Consider the following 19,523-nt stretch of genomic DNA (forward strand, 5'->3'; position numbering starts at 1 on the left):
GGCTTATTCTGCCTCCCATTCTCATTCTTCCTCCTTCCTTCGCTGCTGTCGCGATCTCTCTCTCATTGTTCTCTCCCTTTTCCCCGTCTTTGATGCACATACGTTGTCACATTTCATTGACTCTCCCCTCTTCTCTGTTCTTACACTCACGCCTAGTGGTGCTTCAGCCAGAGCTCGCAGCCTCTCTGCCGAGTTTTAGTCATGTGTGAAGCTCAGTTTGATCGAGCGCTCCTTTTCTGCCTTTTCACTCTCGCAAAAGATTAAAAGGTGGCGTCACATCGCTCCCCGGCTTTTTCCCGCAGGACGGACTTAAAAGGGACAACAAAAACTAATCACTTTCAATAAGCGTTTTCTTGCGAAAAAGGGACTTGGCTGTGCAATTCGAGGCCGGTGCTAAGGATTGGGAAGGCTGGAGGATGCTTCATACTGCTAACAAGGGAAGGAAGCCTTCAGCTGAGGCAGGTAAGAGGAGTCTGGATCCCAGTGTTTGATGGAGTGCTTGGTCGGAGCGGTGGATTTTCAGCCTTCTCTAACTGAGGCAGGCAACTGCAGCAAGAGGCAGCAGTGGGGTTGGATCAGATTCCTTTTGTTTAAGATGTAAAGTCTGTGCTATAAATCGAATTAGAGATGGGGTTCTGAGGATGCTGCTTTCACAATGAGTGCTTGTTTTTTTCCTCCGTTCTCTCTGTGTATCAAAATAAATCAGAGAGCCAGCTTTTGTGAAAGCTGGACTTTGTTTAAGGTTAAATTCAGTGCTGAAATCTCAGTGTAAGAAAAGCTTTAGAGTCTTACAACCCTCAGGGAGCTTGCATTCTGCAATTTGATTGCAACAGCTCAATTAAAAAAAATTATTTATTTACTATTTATTGTGTAAGGTAAAATCTAGCATTGAATTTAGGTCTAGGTGAATATGGCATGTTTGCCTGGCATTTTATCAGATGAATATCTGTACCATTTTAGACATACTGTAAAACCTATTTCATGTTTATGTTTTGTAAATTGAGATTAAGTAGCATCCTGAATGAAATACGTGACTAAAACTCATAAAATGCATCTGTGTTTAGTAAAGCAATCACCAAATTAGAATAATGGATTTATGTCAGTTGTCAAATGGAGTTAACTCTGAAAGTGCTGTCCACAAGTGCACTTGGATTACAATAAAGGGCTTTCTGTTTAACAGTTATTGAGAGGAGCTAATTTATCAGGCAAAGCCTATGAACTTAAAGTCTTGTGATAATATAAAATTCTATAGCCTAGAGGGTTTTTGGTTTTGGGAAACGTGCCCTTTTATTCTCTATAAAAATACATTAAGATTTTATAGGGATTCCAAAGACAAAAATAATTTTAGTGAGTCCTTTTTATTCACAACTGGAATATTTAACTATTGGGACGCCTGTTTCTGGTTGTCACTGGCGTTGGTGCTTTTTTTTCTCTCCCTGCATTTTACAGTTGCTTTCTGTATCAGCAAACTGACTCAAAATAGGAGGAAGGGATTCTGAGGATCTGTGATACTCTGAATTTTATTGTCACACCAAAGAGTGAACAAGCAGTCAAGGGTAGTTAGACCATTATTAGGGTTTTGGAAGAAAGCAAATAGTGTTGTAGTGATCAGAGTTATTTGTAAAGTGGAGCTGGCTGGCTCTGAGCAGAGCTGGGAAAAGCTAACTTCGTAAGCTGCAAACACCGTCTGATGGGCAGCATTTCGTGGTGCAGACCCACAGATGAGCTCCCTGCAGGGTGAAATGAATCTGTTTCCTGGAGGACTTTGGTCTCAGTGTAAGTTCCCCCGCTGGGCTGGGTCCTGCTGCAGCCCCCCGAAGCTCTGGCGTTCCAGACAGCGCCGTGTGCGCAGGGGATGCTCGGACAAGAAGGGCAGGGACGAGGAGCCCCAGCTGAGAGGGACTGAGCCCCAGGGAGGCTGAAGGGGCACTTCCAGCCCTTCCTGCAGTGCTAGTTAACTGTACACTTTCATCCTCATACAAAAAGACAGATTTTTAATTTTTTTTATTCTATTTCTTTATTTATTTATTTTTCCTGAAGATTTTAAGTCAAAACTTGTAAATGTTTCACTGTTTTGCTGTGGATAATTTTACTTTCTAACTATGGTTTTGCTGAACTTGTTTATTTTTTTGGCATTGGAACTGCCACTCCAGCTCTGTTTCACCTTTCAAAACCTTTCTATATGTTCTTCCAAGTTCTTTTCATGCTTCAGCTCATGTTGGATCAAACCAAAATTAGGAGTAACTTCTCTGACAAAAATGGAAGTCCTGGATGTAATGTGGTACTTTAAATGATATTTTGTGATTTAAATGAAACATCTGAGTATAAATGGTAGATGAATTCTGGTAGGAATTAGTCATGAAGACTTTAGTCCTTATGAAATGGCAGAAAAGTGGAAGGTTGAAGCTGAGCCACCTTGATGTGTTTGAGCCCAGAATGCAGGATCTGAATTGCAGAGCATTTATCTCTGCTTTTGGCATTGCCTAACTCTGCCCTACTAGATGTTAAATGGGTGATTAATAGAAATAGCAGCATTTTACTGATGTTCCAGTAGATGATGCTGGAGAGCAAAGTTAAGATTACTTCATCTAGAGAAAGAAATGCAGTGAGATTACAAAAACCAAAGAAAAACTTCAAGGCTGTTGGTAGTTCCATATTATGAAATTAATAATTTTTACATCATTATTGCAGGTGCTATTCCATCTGAAAACCTGAAGAGCCACATGTGCTGGAATGAGGCACATGTAGATACAACCATGTATTTTTTTAAGGTTTTTACTTACCTCCTCAAATTTTATCACTATTATTGACATTGTTTGAGCTGTGTTTACTTAGAGGAAGGGCTGAATTAATATCCCTAAAAGTTAGGGGTTTGGTTTTTTGTTTTTTAAATAGAGACACGAAATACAGATTTTTAATTATAAATTAAGAAAATAAATGCGTGGCACCTCAAAATTAGAGTTCCACTACAGTGAAGTTGCTTTCCTTTGAGAACAGCAAGATCTTACCAGATCAACACATAAAAGACAAAAAAAATTTTCTTAATTTGTATGTTATTTTATGTGTACTATTTTATCTATTAACAATTGTGAGTTACCATCTTCTTATGTGATTCAATTCTGAGAGAAGCCCTATGGTGAGTCTCAGATCAATAAGTTGTAAGCACCTAATGGCAAATGTGTGAATAGAAAACTGTGATGTTCTATGCTAAAACTACTGTTTTAATTAATCTGATAAAATGATAAAGCAGTCCCAAAGGAGAGGAGGATTTTAGTATACAGGCACTAACTGATGCAATTTCAGGCAACCACTGACCTCTATCTGTGGGAATATTTATTTTTGGAGATGATCACCAACCGTAACTGATTTCAAATTCAAAACCCTAATGTGTGTTGTGTTTCTTTAATCCTAGCTTTTCACGTAAGGCAGGATAATAAACATGCAAAACTTAGGCTAGTCATGCTAAAAATGTGCTCTCCCTGTGTGCAACTGGTTTGTACCTTAAATATAAAAAGACAAACAAGAATTATTTGAAGACCTTTCAGAGAATTCAGTTTTTAGAATTAAAATTACTATGTTTGACTGAATTTTATAATATATAGAAGCTTGCCTTTATTTTGTTTGCTACTTAATGTGTAAGAAAATTTCAACTTCTGCTCATAATTGGGAAAAAAAATGCAGATAGAAAAATGTGTGCCAGATCTCTACAGTCATCTCTCATGTAATTAGCATTGTAGGCTATTGATTTATTTTGGCTCAGATTTAGTATTTTTATGGGTTTTTGCATGTGCCAAAATGTCTTTAATCTGACAAGATTTAGGTTGATTGAGGTTTTTTTGTTGTTTTTGTTTATTTGGTTTGGGGTTTTTTTCCCCCATATAGGTTTGTTACTCCTAGTAGGGATTTCCTTAATGTTCTGCTTCTTTAATTTATTTGTGCATGCACACCACTGTGTACATGCTAAGGTAATTCCTTAACCTCCAGAAAGCTGTCCATGTACTTGATATGCAGAGGAAGTGAAATCTGCATTTCCTAAGCATATTTTAGGAAATGTAACTCTATATGTATTTATTGAATGGGCGTGTAGATTTTGTTTTCAAACTTAGTGGCTCCCACTGTTTTAGAGGCCATTAGCCATGGCCATTGAATGTTGTGTCTCAGTTGGCCATGGCCAAAAGTTCATGAGCACTTTCACGTTTTTAAAATTCTGTGTCATTCAGAAAAATAGGCTTTGCTGTTTCCAGTGAGAACATCACCAGAATTATGTTCTCATACCTTCCTCACTCTCAGACTTGTCAATTCAATGAAATGGTACATAATTTAGTTTAAAAGATTGTAATATGTCACCAGTTTCTAAAGAGAATTCCCTGTTGAAAACATTGGCAAATTCACTTTAAAGGCTTATGACACAATATAGCCCTGAGGAATAAACTTTTATCTTTGTATTTCTCAGTTCTCAAAGTCATGAAGAGAAAAGCAAGCATACTTGTATACTGGAATTTTATTTAGGAGAACAGTTCTGAAGGCTCAGAATAGCTGCTCAGGGTCAATAATTCTGGCCACAATTGAGTTCAGTGCCATATTTCTCAGTAGCAGCAAGAGTGTATTTCTAGGTTTGTCTCTGGATGCTTATTTATGTAGAAAGAATGACAAAAATCTGAATCTCTGTATTTTAATTGAAGCCCATTAGAAATTTAAAAATACTCAGTCTCACATTTTTGGAACTGAGGAGGAATCTAGGAGTCTGCAGTAAGTTATTGAAATATAAAGCTGGGATGTGTACATAGGAAAATGTACTGCAGATAATACTAATTTAATGATTTATTTGTGAGGCTTGCATCTATATCAGAGACTGTGATAGTACTGTTAAAACAGGTAAATAAAAATGTGAAAAAAGTAATTTTAAAAACTAGAAATAGGATTTGGCAATGAAGTTATCTTAAAAACCTTCTAAAGGAGGACATGGTTGTATATATTTTCCTCATTAATGATGCAGTAACTCAAAGCACGGGATGTAAGTTCTTTTAGCTGTATTGTATAGAATATATTTAGCTAGCACAGTTCTTACTCTATGCATGCAATTTTTGAAGATACGGAGCTCAGTTGCTATCTATAGCTTATATTGACTTAATAAAATTCAACCTGTAGTTCATAGCTGATTCCAAATCAAATAAAATTTGTATTCTGTTATGAAATATGATTATAGCATGGTAAAACACTGCATTAGGGGGCCCCTGCCCTCAAAAATAAATTACTTTTAAAAAGTGAAAAAGCTTTTTAGAGAAATCTTTTTTGAAGCAGGACGTTGTTTTCAGATTGTCTCCTAAACTTACCATTGTCTGTGAGATTTCAGGAGTAAAATCATATGAAAGTTTCTTATATGTGGACCTTCTCCGTAAAACATTGGAAGTGTTACAAAACCCAATAGATGTTTTCCAGGAATTTTTTTATGGAACTGAATACTGAGTATTTTCAGTTGGAGAATGTGCCTTTGAAATGTCACCTGTTAATTTTGTATATATTTTGTTGTATTTGACCACACAGTCCCACCAGGTAATGGCTCTTAAGGATGTCAGTTATTCTAACATTGTTAGGGAAGAACACAATCTCTTCCGTGCCCCTCATTTCTCTTTGTTAATGGATTAATGTCTATTTTGAATAGATTTTAGTTGACAAACTCAGCTTCTTCAATCCTTTCTGTTTGGTCTAAATGTCAACCCAACACAAGCTTTTGTGGAGGTTTTTTTCTCCTGGCAGCAGAATGGAGACAAGGAATCTGCTGCAAGATGTTATCGTTTGCTGGGGGAACAAGGGCTGTACTGAGCTGGGAGAGACTGGTCTCCTCTCCCACATACAATAATCTCTACTTTTCAGTAACTCAGTCTGGCTGACCTGTAGCACTCCCTCCCCAGCAGATATTAATGCTAGATGAAACCTGGTTCATCTCAGTATTTATACTGATGCTCATAGTTGTAGGCTAATTCTGTACATAAGGGGATAAGGCGTGGTGTGTTTGTGTTGGAAGGACACAAAGAGAAGAGGGGGGGAAAATAGCAAAAAATCTGCAGGAAAGAAAACGTTTCTGAGAACAGTGTGGGCTTAAAGCCAAAACTGTAACATCAGATACTGAATGCAGATTCCTCTTAAAGTCAACCTATTGTAGTATTGCTGTGGTATGTGTGGATGGACATAAATAATGTATATGTGCTATACATATATACATGCAGTCTCTAGAGGTCACTAGAATGTAAGGAATGGACAGATGTTCAGTTTTCTAATATGAGACTTTGAGATGCAGCATATCATTTGTTGCAACCTAGAAAAGATGAATATGTTTCTAATGAAATTTGGAACTGAAGTAATTAATCAGAGTTAACAAAGAGCTGAATGGAGGAGAATCGTGTCTGTCGTGTTGCGGAAATGAGTGTAAATTATTTGTTTTGGGCAAATTCCTGATAAATGCTCATTTGCGTTCTGAGAAACTTGACAGAGATCCAAACCATGATTATTGTATTATAGCTCATTATATTGCATCTCCTTTTCTACCTTTTCTGAGATGATCTTGTAGAATGACTGAAATAAAATTTAAAATGCTGTTTTGAGATAGCATGTGTCAAATGCAAAGCAAATCAGGGCTTCAGTGTGGGCAGTGTATTTTCTCTTCATGTTACCCTGTTAGCCATGGCCAGCCTTAGGAAATTAATTGTTTCATCCTCATTCACCACCTTCTAAAATGAAATCTTCTGAATTAACTGATCCCTTGTGGTTGAAGGTTCTGTTTTCTTTTTAAAAACTGTTTTCACACAATCACATAATCATTTAGGCTGCAAGGGATCTCTAAGATTATTCAGTCCAACCCATGACTGATCCCCACGCTGTCAAGCAGCCCAGAGCACCGAGTGCCACACCCGATTGTCTCCTGAACACCTCCAGGGGTGAGGACAGCAGCACCTCCCTGGGCAGCCCCTTCCAAAGCCTGACCACCCTTTTTGTGAAGAAATTCTTCTTGATGTCCAACCTAAACCTCCCCTGTTGCAGCTTGAGACCATTTCTCCTTGTCTCCTTGTCCAGGGAACGATGCCTGACTGCCACCCGGCTATCCCCTCCTATCGGGGAGTTGTGCAGAGCCAGAAGGTCCCCCTGAGCCTCCTTTTCTCCAGGATAAACACCCCCAGCTCCTTCACATGACTTACCAGAACCTTCTGCAACTCTATTTCCTTCTCTGGACATGCTCCAGCACTGCCTTATGTAGACTTGAAGGAAATCCTGACTCCAGAGTCAGGCTGAGTCACAATGACACACATGTATTGTTGTATTGTAAACAATGTGGTTAGATTTAAGTGGAGTTAGATGTTAATTTTTTTTTTATATATATAAGTATGTGTGTGTGAAGACCCTTAGAAATTAATGGTTCGTATGCTCTCCATTCCTGTCCCTAAAGAGGCTTTTTGGGTGGTGTTTGACATCTTTCTTCTGCTCATGTTGTAGTTCTGCTTTGCATTATAAAATATTGATAGGACAATTCCTGTCATGGAATTAGTTAGATCGTCAATTCCCTTTTTACTTGCCTTCTGGTTATTTTTGCTAGTTTGCCTGGAAGCTATGCTTCAAAAATCTCTGTGATCTCCCTAGATATTCTGGAAGGCATCTTTCCAAGTAGTTTACAAAACTTGTTTTAATAGTGAGCTAAACAGAGTCAATTATTGCAGGAGTCACTCTGGTTTCCTTTTCCCACTGTTCTTTGAGTTTTGAGTTTGTTCTTTGAGTGTATTGAAGACTTTCTTTAAGCATTAGATGTGACAAAATGAAGTTGTGGAAGTGGATCTCAAACTTCAGTGTATCTACTTTTGGAAAAACAAGAAAACTACCAGCTCGGTTTGTATTAAAATTATGCTTTTAACATAACATTGTGGTGCTAATAAAAGATGTTCTTGGATTCATTATTAATACATCATGATAAATAGTGAATATGCATTGATGTTCATGAAGTCTAATAGCTCTCCACATAAACATCACATAAAACTTTGAAGATCAGCCTGGTTCTGGTGTGTGAAGTTGCAATATCTGATTATATGAAAACATCACCTCTGTAGATGGTGGAGAACTGGTTCCTCAATTTGAAATGATGGCAGGACTTTGGGTTTAGTTGGTTTATGAGGACATATTTTATTTTGCTTTCCTGTTGTTTTTGTGATTAGGCACAAAATAATTATATTATAACAGCAATGGTCGATATTTTTAGATGCAGTGACTCCTACCTGAGAGAACTGTATTAATGTTTGTGGGGAAAAAACTGAGCTTCAGAATTCTCATTTCTAAAAAACATCTGTTTTCATTGGGATTTTTTTTCCCCCTTTAAGAAGTGTGAGCAAAAGAATGGTGAAAAGGTGGGGATTAGATCCAACAGCACTAATGGTGGAGGTGTATTTTTGGTTTCAGGAAATGTAAGGAGTGGATTGATCTTTATATCCCCAGTCAGTTACATAAGGGAATGGGGAATGACTGGATACAGCAAAAATAGAGATAAGATTATTCTTTTTTAAAAGGACATTTGCCTTTCAAAAAATATATAAACCAGTGTTTTTAAAGAATAATAAACAGCAGGCAGAGTTAGTTTGTATTGTACACCCTATGTTTCAAGGCATGCTATTACAAAATGGTGGATTCTTTTGAGTCTACAGCCTAGTAGGTAATCATAATATTAAAGAATCGTCTATATAATTATATGTGATTGTGGAGAACTTGATTTCATTATTCAGTTGGCCCCATAGTTCCTTGTTGAGTGTTTTATTTCTTTGTGAGAAGAGGTGTATGCTTAGAAAACAGGACAAAAGTTCTTGGCTTCTACAACAAACACCACAGAACTCTGAATTATGTGCAAACTTGAGTAACCATGAGATCTGGATATAGAGAAATGTGAAATGACAGTAATAACCACTATCACTGTAAAATTACAAATTATTTCAATTTAAGTGATTTCATTTTTCTACACACATTTTTAAAGTCTGTCACCATAAGCTGTTGACTTCGTCTTGAATGCATTCTGCAGTCTTGACAGTTGAGGATTTGTTAATACTAAATCAGTAATTGTTGGCTTTGAAGAGGGATCCAGCATCTTCAGCAAGAGCTTATTAAACTGTAAAATATGGATTGCCTTTACCCTAATGGCCTCTGAATCCTATTACCATCCCATTAGAGAGTGTGGGATTTTAGTAATTCTGTTGTTGTTTTCAGTGGGCAGCAAGTACAATGGGAAAGGGCAGGGGTTAATGCAATTCATCTCCTGTAATAGTGTAACAGTGAGTCCTTTATCATTCCATGGGAGTCTTTTTCTTCCTGCAGGGAGAGTGTCTGCAACCAAAGCTAGTTCCCCATTCCCAAAAAACCCACCAAAGCCCCTTGAGATTTCTTTCATTAGCACCACTTTGTAAACACAATAGAAGTAAGTTGATAAATAAGTGCCAAGTAGGCTATGGTCTAGGAGAGTTTTCAATTGCTATTGTCGAGATATATTGCCAAGAGGTGTATTGAAAAACCTCTTCAGACAAGATCATTATATTTTTATTTATTTTATTGCACCAATGCCATAATATTCTGAGTGGTTCTCAAAAATATTAATTTTTTCCTTATTTAGGAACCTCATTCCTTTCTCCATAAATTTAGTGTGAAAATTGTAAACCAAAATGTAAAGCAAACAAGGAGAAAACAAGTGCTGAAGGAGTAAGAGTGAAACTTTTGTACATGAAATGATGGTTGCTTATTTTGATCTGTATAAGCTACCTCCAATGATAGTAATTCTTACTAGAGGAATAATTTCTTTAAAGTTTACACTAGAAAGGAATGTGGAGCATAAGTAGTTATTAAGAGGAAGTAGAAGAAGTCAGGTACAGAGGATTTGTCTGCCTTCAGTTGAGCACGAGGCCAATATGGAACTTTTTCAGCTCCAGGTATGATTTTTTTTTTTTTTTTTTCCCCAGGTGTTCCATTGAGATTGATTTGACAGCTGAATTCCAAATGCTAGAGGCAACTTGCTTCTGATTTCAGAACAGGATCAAAAAGGGGAAGATTTCAAACAGATACTGAAGGATCAGCTGAGAGGGTCTTGTCAGGGTAACCTTTCAGATAAACAATATCTGATACACTGACGTGCATACCCTATTGAGTTGGGGTTAGTTTGATTCATGAGATGCTTCTAGCTAATATTTTTCTTTTCAAATAGAGATAAAATGGATTAGTTAGTTTACAATAGATTATATTGGTTATGGATTAGCTAGTCAGAGCAGTTACTTTACATTATTTATTTATTAAAGAAATTAGAAGATGTTTGTATGGGTTGGAGACTTCATAAGTAGTTTTCCTTTGTTTTCCAGTGTTTGTATTTAGTTCAGCTATATTGTTGCCTGTAACTATGACACTTGGCTTTATTATGAATAACCAGGATCTTGTGTGCAAACAGTGAGAAAGGCTAGAGCAGAATGTGCTAGAAGAGAGAGGGGTGGCTACTGCTTAAAGCATGATGAGTAAAGGTCATGTGAGCAGCTTTTCAGGTCCTACCACCTGTATTTACACCTTTTGCCTGTTTGGCAACAGAGCCTAAGAAAGCAAAAGAGAGACATCTTTGTAGAAGCAAGATCTTTGTGGTCAAGTGCTCTATAAAAACTGATCAATTCATCTTTGCAGTCTTTTCTCATTAAGTTTGTGGGCCCCTTGCAGTTGTTGCACACACACTCTTGCTCATGTCTGGCCAGATCTGTTTTCTGTCACAGGTAATGCTGGGTCTTGGGTAGAATTAACTGGTTACCTCCTGGTCTTTCTGCATTCATTCCTTCCCAAAATGGAACATCACAATTCCTCCCCCTTCCCATGTGTGCTGGAAAGAGAGAGCCTGGATTCATCTGCTGTGGGAGGTGCACATAGATAATCTGCTCTCTCAAACTATAAAATCAGGGACCAGTAACCCAGTTTCTTTCCTGTGGAATAGATAGGGTCTCTTTTACAGGCAGTGAAATTTAAATGCCTTGCAGTATGCTGTACAAGTAGGTCAGTGTGATAGCTGGAACCAAGTCAACTGATTTGTCAGAAAGCTATTTTCCCTCCTGAAAGCACCCTTTTCTTGACCCTGCATTGGGTAGAGTCCATGTAGGTCAGTCTAGTTCTGTTAAGTGCTGAACAAGTCTGTGGGAAGGTATGATCTGCTTCCTTGAGTTAATAATCTAATTATAGCCTACTTACAGAAAGCTATAGTATCTAAATATTTTAAGGGTTTTCTTCTTGCTTATGAACAAACAAAATTCTACTGGAAGAATGTGCTTACTTTATAAAACAGCTTTGTTCTGCAATATCTCAGAATGAATCTTTGTTCTAATCAGTAGGGCCTTGGTGATAACAATAACATGAGGCAGGATATATTGCAATTTTTTTATTAAGGTTTTGTTTCCATTTCTAAATTGAAAGGGTGAAGCCTTTCAGAACATCATAAACCAAAAATTCACAAAGTAGCTGTACTGATATGAATCCTAATTAATTTGCAGTCTCTGATGTATAAAAATTATGGGGATCAATAAACGTGGTTTGACAATAAAGGTGTTCTAAAGAAAATCATTTTAATCACAAAATTGTAACCAAGGGCAGTGTTGCAGTACTTCTGCTCACACTTTTGTATGGACGAGGCAAATGTGTGTCCTGACCAGAGGAGTAGGAGAGTTTGACTGCCTTGAGAAAGTGCAAAGCACAGTGTGTGCTGGAGTGAACCAGCACCATCTGAAAAGCTCATTTTTTTCAGGGATGTAATGTCCAGTAGAGATGGGAATTGCTCAGTGCTGGTACCTTCAGCCTGGCTCCATTTGGTTACTGCTGGTTTGTGTTTCCAGCAGGGTGCTGCACCGCTGTGATCACTGAGATGGGGCAGTGAACTTGTGTGGTTTGCCTCCTGTACAACCAGGTTTTCATTTGAAACCCTGATTTTATATTAAATTATGTTTTGGAGTGCTACAGCTTGTTAGGAATATAGTTAGTAGAAGGCTTTTTTCACAGAAGGCCTCTCGTTGCAACCTTTGTTTCTAAACTACACTGTTATATTTTGTTTCTATTCCTTTAAAGTGCTTGTGCTTTGAAAGACTTCGAATGCATTGTATACTGGGAAATGCTGGCATGGATTTATGGGGTTTGGGGGTTGTTTTTCAACTACAAGTTTTATTTTGCTTTAAATATGTTGTGATTAAACTAAAACTATATAAAGAAACCCAAACTTTAAAACAATTAAGTTTATTTTAGTTTGCTTTTTGCATCTGAAAGCTGAGCTTGTACTGTAGGTACTAAAATTAATCTGCCATCAAAATCATATTGTTTAAACATTTGACATATGCCAGAGAGGTGGAGAGGGGAAACAACAAGCAAATAAAATATTTGTGCCAAAGAGCTGCTTTTTAAATTAGCAAACAACAATGGTGTCTCATCTCAAATAAGAGAGCAGAATTTAATAAAGCATGCAGTATTTTAATTTTAATCTGTAAAATAAAAATGGGAAAACACCCAGCAAAGGTGGAAGTAGCCAAACAGAGAGGTTAAGAACTGCTTTGTCAGGAAAGAAATAAATTTGATGCAGGTTTAGTGGTCAGTTGTTAAACCCTGGACTAATAACGTAAGTGAAAGGTTGCAATCCAGTTTCTGTAATGTAATGAAAGAGTGTACCTGACTATGGAAGAGCATTGATCTAATTAGTAATTGTTCTTTTGAATTCAGATTTGTTTCTCTCTGGGCTCAGTACCATTTTATTCTACTTTAAATTGGCTCAAAAGGAAATCTAAACGAGTAGGCTAGTCCTTTCAAACCCCCTGAAAAAAATGTGATTGCTGGAAGGACCTTTCTGCAGGCGACGTGATTTTTCTGTATACTTCTGTTACCAAACAGTTCTTTATGTCAGTGGCAGATGAGGAGTCTTTCCAGATGTGTTTTCAGCTGCATGGGTTTGAATGGAGGATGGAGGCCCAGAATACCTGGAGCTGCTGCCTCCAGGTGCATTTCAGGAGCTGGACTGTGCTCTTCTGTGCTTGGCTGGGTCATTTGGTCTGGGCAAGATGATCTGTTGTTTGGATCACAGCTCTGCTCTCGGTCACATTGGAAATAACTTCTTTACAAGAACTGATTTGGGAAGGATAGAGCCTTGTTCTGCAAAGGCAGGTAACATGAAAGGTTGAGCTTATTATCTAAGAAACCCCCTGTAAATTAATTCTTGCTTTCAATATTTTTATCCTGCATACCACATGGGGGAAAAGCCAATAAGCTAATTGAGTCAGGATTATCTTTGTTCTAGCTTTAAACCAGCAGAAATTTCTGTTATTTTTCTGAAAAGGTCTGCTAAGGTAACATCAGGAGCCCAGGACTGAAAGGTGTCATCCTGCTCCTGCCTCCCACCCCCCGCAGTCTGGAGCAGCAGGAACTGCAGTTTCACATTCATCAGTTGAGAAGTCCAATCTGAAAAGTCTGAGAGATCTTTTCCCAGGGATGTTTATTTGAAATTGATATTTCGAGGGCAGATAAATCACCTGCCCACCTACAATTCTGTTTATAAATAAGAAATGTTGATTAGTTCTTGAGATTTGTTGTGTGCTGGTGACCAGCTACCAATCTTTTTCACAGAAATGTGCAAATTGGAGTCTTTCTGAGCTCGTGTTAACTGCCCAGTGGGATTGGGCCTTTCAGATATTTTGGCAAAGGACAACAGTCTCTGTTTATGTTTTTCCTTGTCAACCTCCAATGATTTAATACAGGACATCCCTTTTCTCCTTATGGGAGCTTTAGTGCTGTTTACCAGCCATACTAATCCCAAGGGCAACTTGTTTGATTTCTTGCTTAATTTTTTTCATGAGCTTGTGTAAGCAGGGAGCCTTTCTGGCCTCAGAGTGGAATTTTCATTATTTTTATATCATTCATGATACTCTGAATTCATTCTCAGTTGTGTAATGCAATATCCTTTTTTGTAAAGCAGAAGTTTTTTTCTGTGCAATCTCAGCATTGTGTTCCAAACCCATGCTCAGCTGCAGGTTTTGTACAATGTCTTTGCAATATCTGTATATTAAACTAGAGCTCTCCAGATATCAATAATTCTGTGTGGTGGCACATGTAGAGTGTTTTAATATTTATTCCTTTTCTGCCTTCTGATGAAAAAAAAAAAAAAAACAACCTTTCAGCTACATTAACAATAAGCCTCTCTGCATCAGAAATTCTGCTTTTTTAATGAAAACACTGAGTTGAATTTGTGAATGAATTTGTATTCTGGTAACTCTGGCATTTGAGAGACAAAAGTGACACAGACTGAAGCAAAGTATTGCATTCAGAGAGAAGGTTTGACTATTCCAGAGGGTTCTGGCTGTGTGAAAGCCAGACATCACATAGACTTTTACACAACACCAATGTTCTGACCATCAGAAAGTGGAAGAGCCACTGTTGGCTTCCTCACTATTGTCCTTCTATTCACTCCCTCAATCTTAAGCACAAATACTACTGTTTATAGTACAAAATTGTAAAGAAATGTTCTAATATGTTCCTTTTACTTCCTTAACAAAATTGTCAGCATGAGTTGGTATTAACCACTTACAAATCCCCTCTGTGTGTATGTGGAGAAGGCAGTACATAGAAGTTAGAAACCACGTTTATAAAATGAGTACTGGGGAACTGGCGATTCCTTTTCAGTCTGAATCTGCTAATTCAGAGTGATTATTCTGATCAGCACTATAAGGAGTTAAATCCCTCCCTGGATTTTTGCATTTTTATTCTTCATGGCAATTTTGAATGCACCTTTCAACTAGCAGAGAATTAATTTGTTCTATTGTGTGTGTGGGCATTGGGATGATATATAGTCTTATTTTCCCACTGTCCCATTTGCTGACTGCAAAAGATGGAATGTACCAGTGGCTGGTTTGATAGCACAAAAAGGAAAAGCTGCAGCTCTACTGGCACTACAGTAAATTGGAAGGGAAGGTGCTCTTTCTGTAGCAGAGGTGTGCTCTGGTACCTGTTGGCATTGTTGGCTGTGTAGGACTTTGCCTCCAGGAAATGCTTCTGTGCTGCTCTGGATTTTTCCCCAAGTCCAGTTTAAAAGTTGGGAGCAGTGCTGAAGTCACTGCAGCAAATTTGTTCTGCTGCCAGTTTTTGTGTGATATGTTGTGTATTAGCTTGCAGATATAATCCTGATAAAAGATATATCCCTTGTCTCTGTGACACAGTTTAGGGAGAGGGAAAAGAAATGGGGAAAAAGTAAACAAACACCAAATACAGGCATTGTGCTGTGCAGCAGAACTGCAGAATTTGGCATGTTGTGGTTGTAGGGAAAAATCTTCATCTCATGCCTGAAACTAAGATCTAAGGGGGTCTTTTTGTGCAGACTTTGTTTTCATGTAGGTTGTTTTTCATGCTCCAGTCCATTGACAACATTTTCCCATCCCATCCAGCAAACTGTAGGACCTTGCTTTTTTGTGTGAATAAAGTGGATTTCACCTTGGAATAATAAACACATTAGGAACTGTTTGTCTTTTTAGGAAACTGTATGCTTCTAAGGTTTTGGGAGCTTTTTCCAAGGTCTTTAACATCAAATTAGCAAAAATAAAAGGTATATTAAAATCATTAGAGAGAGTGAGTTCCTGCTTTTACGTGAGCTCAATTTTCTCCTGTGCTAAGTCTCCTGGGATCTGTAGACAGTCAGTGCCAAGATAACATTGGCACCATTTTCTTATTGCCATGGTGATCTTCAGCTCTGCTGAATACTCAAGGGAGACTATGGTATTTTAAAGCAAGTAGAATTTTGGTAATTAAAAAGGCTGGAAGGAAGGATCTCTCTAAATTTTGCCAGCTTGGGTAAATAAGGATAATGAATTATGTCTGAATAGGGAAGTTATTAGTCTGCTTTACTTGATTAGTACAGAGTATTAGTCAACTGCAAAGGCTCTGAGGGTCGGAGTGGGGCAGGAGGGATGTTCAGTGTCCCTGAGTGCTGAGGATGGAGCTGGGATCTGGAGCGATTGCCCCGAGCAGCGGCTGTGCCTGCGCGGGAACAGCGCTGCCCTTCGTGTCCTCCTCTCTCGTCTGCACTGGGAACTGAGGGCAGCAATACCTGCCAGAAGATTTTCACATTAAGGCTCTTGCTTGGAGCCTGGACTCCTCCTTTGAAGGCTGTTCTGTTAAATGCCAGTTTTACACTTTACTGATGGCAGTGAATTTTTCAGGCTCTCCATCATTTCTCCGTCATGGCCCAGTTTTCATTTCTCTCTGGCTACAGCTTGACTCAGCATTAGGGATTGCTTTAAGATACTCTGATATTCCCTCCATTTTTTTTGTTTTTCCCTTTCTCTTTAATGACTCTTTCAAGCTCACCAGTCAGTGCACAGAGGCAGTGTGAAGCATGCAGACAGGAAGGATGCTGAGACACCTGTTAGGCCGATACACTGGGAGCAAAATCTTGTATCTCTGTACTACCACAATTTCAACCCTTTATTTCAGGTCAAAATTTAGCCCTTCAGCCACAGTAGCTGTTTTTGAAAAGTTGTGTATTGCCTTAACACTTTTGCAAAATATACTTTTGGCAAGAAAATAAAATGAAATTTAAATGAAACTACTTTTTTTTTGTGTTAAATTTGGATAGTTTTTACAGAGATACAAATTATTGTGTCAATTCTTTGTAACTCACTCCATCCATATGCTTTTACCCATTGTTATCTCTTAATACTGCTCGTGATTTGGTGCAGGGGACATTCTTAAATACTTTTTCCATAATACCTGATATTTAAGTTTGTTAAGTTGCAAAGTAGAAAAAGCAAGTTAGATTCTCCTTCAGTGTACAGTTTGGTCACGGCACACCTGAAAGCTGCCCATTATTCTTATTTAGTGTTAAAAGGATTTCAGTCCATTTTATATGTTAAAAACCAATTTCCTTATCAAGCCAGATTTTAAGGCTTGCTGAAGGAAGCTGCCCTGGTGTCTTCAGAAATGTATAAATGTGATTCTTGCAAAACAGAACCAGTGTGCAGTTCCATGTTGATACTGTGAGATTGTGAAGAAAACTTATTTGAAAGATTTGGGATTAAACAGGAAATCTGTATTTGGTGTCCAAAGTATACACGCATATTTACTGTTTCTCCTATTTGGATGTGCCCTCAGAATTATCTGTATCCATGTGACAGACTCTTAGCTCCTCCAGCGCTCTCCAGTTGCTGCTGTAGAGCTTTGGCAGCTTTGCCCAGTCTCCAGCACAGGCAGCTAATGAAAAAGCAGTAGTGGTGTTTTGGGGGCAGTGGAAAGCAGGTGTTGTGTGCTTGTGCACAGACTCCAGGCTGGTCCCCCAGGTCATCCAGAGCCTCCTGATCCGCAGAGGATGCTGCTGCCTCTGCCCGACTGTGCCAAGCTGTGCAGCACCACAGCTCCTCTGCTCAAGAGGTAGGTGGATTTGGACAGCTCTGTATCAATTCCTGAGGACACACAGTAACTTTCCCCAAATGGTTCAGTCTCTAATTAGTGGGCACAGAGCCTTGCCAAGAAATGTATTTCTGGCAGAGCTCCACTTCAATGAGCGGGTCAGGATTTTGCTGATTTTTATTGCTGTACTCTGTATGTGATTGATTTTGTTCAACTGAATGTAATCCCCTGGTTTGTTTGTTTTGTCATATCAGCATATGTAAATTTAATCTTTGATGGAGTAATCTTTACAGGGTTTTTTTTTTTTGGTGGGATTTCAGTTTTCTGGTGGGTTTATGTATTTTCAGATATTTTAATGGAAGCATCCGTTTAGGTAAATTAGAAGCTTACCAGCTTTTTTACTTATTTGCATTGGGTTTTTATTATTTAAAAACCATAGTCTAACTATGCTCTAAATTTACCTTCCTTTAAAAAGGATAAATCTATTACTTGCCTGGCTCTGAGCAAGGATTACAGGAAATAAACAAGCCCAAGTCTCTATCTAGTTATTTTTAGCTTAACTGTACTACTTTTCTTCTTATTTCAGTTCAAGATGAGATGAGAACTGCAAATAGCCTAAATTAGTCTGTAGCATTTATATCTTGTTAAGTTTCCTGCTTTGGAAAATATGCAGGAAAATGATTATACGTGGTATTCATCTAGAGGCTGATGAGTTTGTTATAATTACGAAGGTAGATGTAATGAGATGAAAACATCTTTCTTTAGGCTCTCTGAGGAATTCCTTCTCTCCATACTGCTGTTGGGTTAACTGTTTTCTATCCAAAGTGTTCCTCAGCATTCACTTCACATATTTTGGGGTTTTTTCAGTTCCAGTTTAGGAGATTGATTGATTGGCAGCTCTGCCATTAGCATTTATAGGTGATAACTAATTAAATTCTACATGCACATGAGTGGATAATAAAGACCCCTTCACATCTCATTTATTAACACAAATCTCCAGTGTAATTATCATTTTGCCATTATTTAGCATGCTTAATAACTCTTTGTTGAGTAATTTTCTAGTTCCTTCTAAAAGACACCGAGATACAAGTTTATCTAAAATCTTCATCTTGCACAAAGTTATAATGTAATAGTTTGGGGTTTGGTTTATGCTTCCTTTAATCTTTTGGAAAAATCTGTGTCTTTTCAGCTCAGTTTTTCAAATAACAGGGAACAGCATTGGCAAGGAACTAATGAAAATGGGACTATGAATATTTACTATTTGAGGAGTGCTGAGTTTGCTTGATATCACTGTCAGAGCAGATTAGGAATTGCTCTTTTTATTCTGTTTGTTTTGATGATGATGATTTTGGTTTGTACGGTGACAATATTTCCATCAAGGCCGTGTCCAAAGTCCTCCTTTCCCCAAAGGTTTCTTAGCTGTATGTTTTTTCCATATGCTTTTATTTATGTGTTAGTAATGTGTATGTGTATATTTACGTGCAATTGTCCAAACATAATCTGTGCAAGTGCTTATGTTTGAGAACTGGTCATGATACCCTTCTTTTCATGTGAAGATAGCTCTGGACAAATTAAACTGAGATTGGCAAAAATTTTCTTTCAGTGATTGATAAACTTGTAGAATTTTTATTACATGAGTTGTCTGTGTAAATGAATATTTCTCGAAATGCTTGCTGTTACTGTAACTTCACAAAGGTTTATTTGACTTTTACGTGGCAATACCAATTTCTAAGGAATGCAGGGGCTGGGGATATCTTTCTGTTATTCTTTTGTTCATTTCTACTGTACCTGTAGAAGTGGTAATTTTTGGAGTGTCATACACTGAATGTTTTGGTGTAAACTTTTAAGACAGCAGAAGTTTCACTAACGATTGCAGTTTAACTTTCATGTAATGTGGAGGTATTCAAGATTTCAACATATGAAACAACACAAGTTTTTCCTTCACAAAAGCTGTCTTTTCCCTTAACTGTAATCCCAGACTCTGCTGTCACAGTTTCCTAAAGCTTCACATAAATTTGACCTAGAACAGATTTTTTTCACAAGCTTAATTGTGTAGATATTTAGTCATTATTCATTTTTATGCATATAGTAATGCAAAACCACGTTTTGCAGCCAAA

At 37.8% G+C, this 19,523-nt stretch overlaps 1 protein-coding gene across 1 annotated transcript in view; it reads left to right on the top strand.

Moving 5' to 3' along the window:
- The first annotated feature begins 438 nt into the window (after positions 1 to 438).
- Positions 439 to 19,523, top strand: part of TENM2 (teneurin transmembrane protein 2) — a 334,711-nt gene continuing 315,626 nt past the window's right edge. The window contains exon 1 of the mRNA XM_058848837.1: positions 439 to 462. The gene's annotated coding sequence lies outside the window, so the exon portion shown is untranslated. The remainder of the gene's footprint in view (positions 463 to 19,523) is intronic.

Source organism: Poecile atricapillus, chromosome 13 (genome assembly GCF_030490865.1).
Source record: "Poecile atricapillus isolate bPoeAtr1 chromosome 13, bPoeAtr1.hap1, whole genome shotgun sequence".
Classification (NCBI taxonomy): Eukaryota; Metazoa; Chordata; class Aves; order Passeriformes; family Paridae; genus Poecile; species Poecile atricapillus.